This window comes from Meleagris gallopavo, chromosome Z, assembly GCF_000146605.3.
Source record: "Meleagris gallopavo isolate NT-WF06-2002-E0010 breed Aviagen turkey brand Nicholas breeding stock chromosome Z, Turkey_5.1, whole genome shotgun sequence".
NCBI lineage: Eukaryota > Metazoa > Chordata > Aves > Galliformes > Phasianidae > Meleagris > Meleagris gallopavo.
In genome coordinates, this window is record NC_015041.2 from 1,714,645 (window position 1) to 1,720,363 (window position 5,719).

The following is a 5,719-nucleotide window of genomic DNA, read 5'->3' on the forward strand; positions in this document are numbered from 1 at the left end:
TTTTTTTTTTGCTTCCTGCTGTAATTATATTCAATAAATTCAAGAAAAGCGGTTAAAAATCACAGGTAAAAAGTTTTAAAGTTGGACGCATGCGACATTTTTTCAATCAGGAGAAAACCTGAACTAGCAGCATTTGGCTGGGGGACTCTGTTCTTCAGGTCCATCCCACATTGTCCTCTGTGGGAGAAAACAGAGGAGAATGATTGCTGCTCATTAACATGGATGGAGGGTATCTGCAGGAATAAGCATGAACTGGAGCAGGTAGGAGCTGAGTCCTGTTTATCCCCCTGTCACAGCTTCACCCTCAAAGGAGCTGAATTGCCTTGAGTTAATAATGGAGCTCTAAAAATTTACATGATGATTTGGTAATTTATGTTTATAATAAGCTTCCCCAAATCCATGTGGATTGTGGGGGCACAGGCTAAGCTACTGCATTAAAAAATAAGAAGTTTATTATTGGATGCTTTAAATGAATTAATAGGGGCTAATAGAGCCCTGAAGATGTGGCCTCAGCGATGAGGACTTGAGCTGTGCTGGAAACCCTGGCAGTAAATCAAGTGAGGGATGAGGAGCCTCTCATGCTTTATTTCTTTTTATTCATTCACATAGGAAACGATGCTTGTGAATCTTAGACATCTCTGTCAAAAGACCAAGGAGAGTTATGTTTTCACAAGTCCTTTATCAATGTGTGTTTGAATTATTCTACTTTTTATCTTCTCCTAAGAAAGTGCATTTCAAATGGTGGCATCACTGGTCTTCTATGTGCTGGAGAGAAAATACCACCGTTTTTTGGAGCAATGCTCTGCTCTTTGAATACCGGTAGTAGAGTTAGCCTTGAAATCCCAAGCATAGGATCTGGGGTTTGAGGTGTAGGATTCAGCACATTTCAGCTGTGTTGTGTGGATCTTGCACAGAGGATGGAGTCTGCGTGGTGTGGCATGGTCCCAGTTGCTGACCTTCCGTTGTGCGTGGGATACTATGGACAGAGGGAGCCAAAATGTTGTACTAAGGGACGTGGCTTATTGGGGAAATGCTGGTGGCAGGTGGATGGTTGGACTGGATGATCTTGGAGGTGTTTTCCAACCTTGGCGATTCTATGATGATTTTATGAAGGTGCCATGGGCAGGGATAGCTGAAGATGTAGGGTAGCATGGACAGGAGTAGCTGAAGGTGTATCATGGTCAGGGATAGCTGAACGTTTGGGGTGCCAAGGGCAGGAGTAGCTGAAAGTGTGGCCATCTGAGGACAGCCCTTGGTTGAAGTTGCAGCAAGCATACTAATGTGTAAAGTATACAGTGTACAGAATTATTTTTTTTTTAGTTGATATCATGACTTTAAGAGTTCAACACAATGCCATATGCTGTTTGCCAGCTCGAAAGCAGGAACTTTTTGATAGGTATTATACATATTGGAAACGCAGGCATAAATGGAGTGACCCATGTCTCCAGGTTTGCCCAGAGCTCCTTAGGAGTGCGTTGGCTGTTCTGGTGATACCAGCAAGTGCCTGCAGTCTGGTGAGAGTCTTTTTGGAAAGCCTTCTGAGTTGAAGAAGTTACACAAAGTGGGGAGAATTAGTTGCCTTCTGGTTAAGCTGCTGTTTGCACGAAGTGGCTGCCTAACCAGATGCGTTTGTGCTACAAAGAGCATCCCACCCTTTGCAAAAGAAGTCACCCACCATGACAATCAGAGCTGTTTAATTTGGCATATGTTGGCTCCTCCAGACGGGTTTGCAGTGAAAGAGGTGCTTGGTTATTTCAGTCGCTTGAGGAAACGCAGCCCCAAGCTCAGTCACAAAGCCACTTTTGAGAAGCTGAGGCTGGGAATTGCAGCTGTCCCCAGCGCTGATGGCAGGGAGGGCTGGAAGGGATGGAGTTGCAGCTGTCCCCTGGCAAAAATAAGTGCCACACATCACTCAGGATAAGACATCAGCGTTTGATGATTCTGGTCTTGTGCAGCTTCTTTGTGATGGGAACAGAAATAAACTGCACAAATGCGTCCTCTGCAGCATCTGGATGCGGGGAGGTCCAGATGCACTCATGCAATCTGACGCTCAATCTCAGCAGGAGTTGCTGCTGAGCGCAGAGCCTGACCCCATGGCTCTAAGTACGTGCTTAGAGCTGGACTGCTGCAGAAGTGCTTCCTGAATTGAATGTTTGCCCTTAGAAAATGCTGGGATTTAGGTTGCCTTCAGCTTGCATTTCAGTTCAGTTAGCTGGCAGAGCTGATCTCAGTGTGGATTAGGATTGATTTACGACTCCCACACCAGGAATGAGTGGCAGCAGCACTTCCTTCTTCCTCCCCTTCTTATAAAGGTGCCTTCTAATTTATTATTACTTTTTTTTTTTTGGTGGCAAATTATTTCATCTGTTTGATATTGTGCCTCTGCCTTATTCGTTTGTTTGTCCTCTGTGTGCTGTGCCCATTGCAAAGACAGGGCTAGCAGGGCTTTGTGCAGCATTTCCAGCAATGTGGCTTTTCAATGCCATGAATGTGAAAATTCACCACTTGTTTGCTACTTGTCAGCTGTGGGCTTGGTTCTACAGCACAGAGCAGTGGGAAGCTCTGCCAAGGTATCTTCTCCAGACAAATTTAACTAGGGCTGCAGCAGAACATGGGGTGGGCTCTCAAGTGCTTCTGGCTATCCATTTGTATTTTTTGGAGTGAGGGACCTTTCTGCTGGTCTTTAAGACATGCGGTGACCTGTGAGCAAGCCCACAGTGCGACAGCATTTTGGCATCACCTCCTGCTGCTGTGGGAGGTGTCCCTACAGGAGCAGCATCCCAGGGGCTATGGGGCCCCTGCAAAAGTCTCAATGTCAAGCGTACAAAATGCTAGGAGCATTCAAATGAGAATAATATAAAGTCTGGAAACAAGCCTCGACCCTAATATCTTGAGCATCTTCAGTTTTCTTTCCTTGTTCTCTAAGCACCAGAACCTTCCTGGACATGAAGAGTCAGTCCTGCTTCAGTCTAGCAGGTGTGAACATTAAACAAAAGGTGCAGGTTGGTGTTAACCTTCTGCTGCTCTCCCCTGTGCTGTAACTGAAGTTAGGAGTCATTTTGCTAGCAGCAGGTGGCAAAGTCTGCATGGTCCAGAAGCAGAGCTTTATCCCTGAAGGAGCCACTGGATTTGTAGTGACAGAGGGTGATGTGATTTCAGAGGGGACAAGAAATCAACTGGGCTCGGGAGTGATCTGGGGCAGGCTGTCTGTCTGTCTGCTGTCATTACACACCGCTCACTGCCACGGGACTGAGAGCACTTTGCAGCTGGGGATGGAGTCCCCTACGGACAATAATGCAGAGGATGCTCAAGGAGGGAGTTCAAGCGATGCAGTGCGTGCTGGGGAGGTGTATTTGCATGCTGACAGCTGCTTAGAGCCACATTCAGATAAGGCATAGCAAGCAGCAGCTCCTGCAGGAAATAACCAGATCAGCTCTGACAGCCTGGGAGTAAATCCGCAGCACAGACAGATAAGGGGCATTAATATTTCCTGTGTGCTGGGCCTGGATGCTGTAACTCACAGAGCTTTTCTATTTTTGTGTCAGCATGATAGAAAGTTCTGTATTTATTGTGTTATCAGGGCGAGTTCAGCTGCAATTATTTTGCTTTTATCCCTTCCCAGACACGCGCATGTACACTTGCCCTCTTGTTTCTTGGCAGCTTCTAACAATGCCTCTAATCCTCCTTGGCAGAAATCTTCTGAACTAAATCTTCCAGCAATAAAATAAAATGAATTTAGAATATTCCCTCCCCCCCCTCCCCCCCCCCCTTTCCCATTTCTGCAGTGGCAATTAAAATAAATAAATAAAAATTTAAGTGAACGAACTTTGTCCCAAAGTTGACTTTCTTTCAGTGCCTGCTCGGTTTGTGTTCTGCAAATCCATATTGCTGCGAGATAAGGATCCCTGGGAGGAGGAGGGTGGCACTGAGAGATAGCAGTGCCACCTGGCTGACTCAGATTTATGGTGAATGAGAGAAATAAACCCACTCAGCCCACACGCATGTAAGCAGACCACTTGAAATCAACAAGGAAATCGAGACTTTACCTTTGTCACAAGCTTTTGGAGGATTACTGGTGTCTGAAAGGGTGAAACGATGACGAGAATGCGCTTACTTGTACCATATTGCAAAAAGACTTTCATTCTGCTGATGTTTAGCCTTCCCTCTTTGTCTGCACAGAGCTGCTAACTGTGGGCTTAAGGTGAAAGCTGAGATTAAGATGAAAGTAGTCATGTAACTTCGGGTGCTAGCAGATGTTTGTGAAGTATTTGTGCAGCTTTGGACTCTTTGTAGGATGTTTGACAGCTGCCTGCCTGGTCCCAGAGATGACATGTTATCTTCTCCCCAAGAAGACCATCTGTACAGAAATAAGGGAAGAACTCGTGTGTAATGGAGAACAGTGGGAAGATCTGATGGGCAGAAAGTGATCTCTCTGAGTGCACACAGAATCTTGGTTACATTAGCAGTTCTACACCTGGATTTGGGAAAACCACAATATCTTGTGAGTTTCCTTGGTTGGGATTCATCCCTGGGCATGGAGACCTCATTCACTTAGAATCACAGAATCACAGAACCAGGAAGGTTGGAGAAGACCTCCAAGATCCCCAAGCCCACCCCATCCCCACCATGCCTACTGACCATGTCCCCATGTGCCACATCTCCATGGTTCTTGAAGACCTCCAGGGATGGGTTCTTCATCATCTCCCTGAGCAGCCTGTGACAGTGCCTGATCTCTCTTTTTGAGAAGAAATTATTCCTAATATCCAACGTGAACTTCCACAACTCTAGCAGAGTTTTGGGGTAGGAAGCTAAGGCATAGACACCTAGAGAACACGTTTCGGGTCACCTGGTCATGAAGTGATAAACAATCAGTTGTCTCCAAAATAAGGAGAATGCAGCATCAGAAAGGACCATAAGCATTGCAAAATCCAGGAAAATAGGTTGCAGAAGGTCCAAAGCAGGGCCACAAAGATGCTCAGTCTCCCATGAAGGCAGACTGAGGTAGCTGGGCTTGTTCAACATGGAGAAGAAAAGGCTCCAGGGACACCTCATTGCAGCCTTCCGCTACTTGAGGGGAATAGTAATGGAATCAGGAGGTGTTTTCCACTCACTAGGTGATCTTGGCTGTGCTTCTGCCCTTTTCCTATTAACCCCATGTCTCCTTCTATATGGAGTCTCTGGGGAAACAGCTTGTCTTCTCCATGTTCTTATTGCGGCATTTGACACAGTAGGGACCAATCTCAACTGGGAACACTGATGTAACTGCAGAGCAAACACACAATAAAAACATTTTTTTTCCCCCATTTTATGAGAAAAGGCTATACAGAGTCTTGTAAGCTGATGGCTATAATGAGTGTCAGAAATTGTGAAGCAGCATTTGCAGCATGGGATGTTATTTATCTGTTCTGCATTTGGTAAAGCAGAGATGTGCCCAGCATCCCTGCCCAGATCATGAATGTGCACAGGGATGCTAAGAAACAGGCTTTGGGAGGTTGTAGGGGGCAAGAGGGGAAATCAAATACAGTTACATAGCTGATCTGGCATTATCTGAAGAGCTGAGTGTTTGAGACCTGCCTTTATTGAGTTTGATCCTAATCTTGCTGCAAAGGGTGTAAAGGTAGCATACAGAATTGGCACATTTGCAGCAAATGTCCCCGTTGTAAACAACAAGCAGTGTGCTGTGTACTGTAATCATTGTTGCTACTCTGGTCTCAGATAA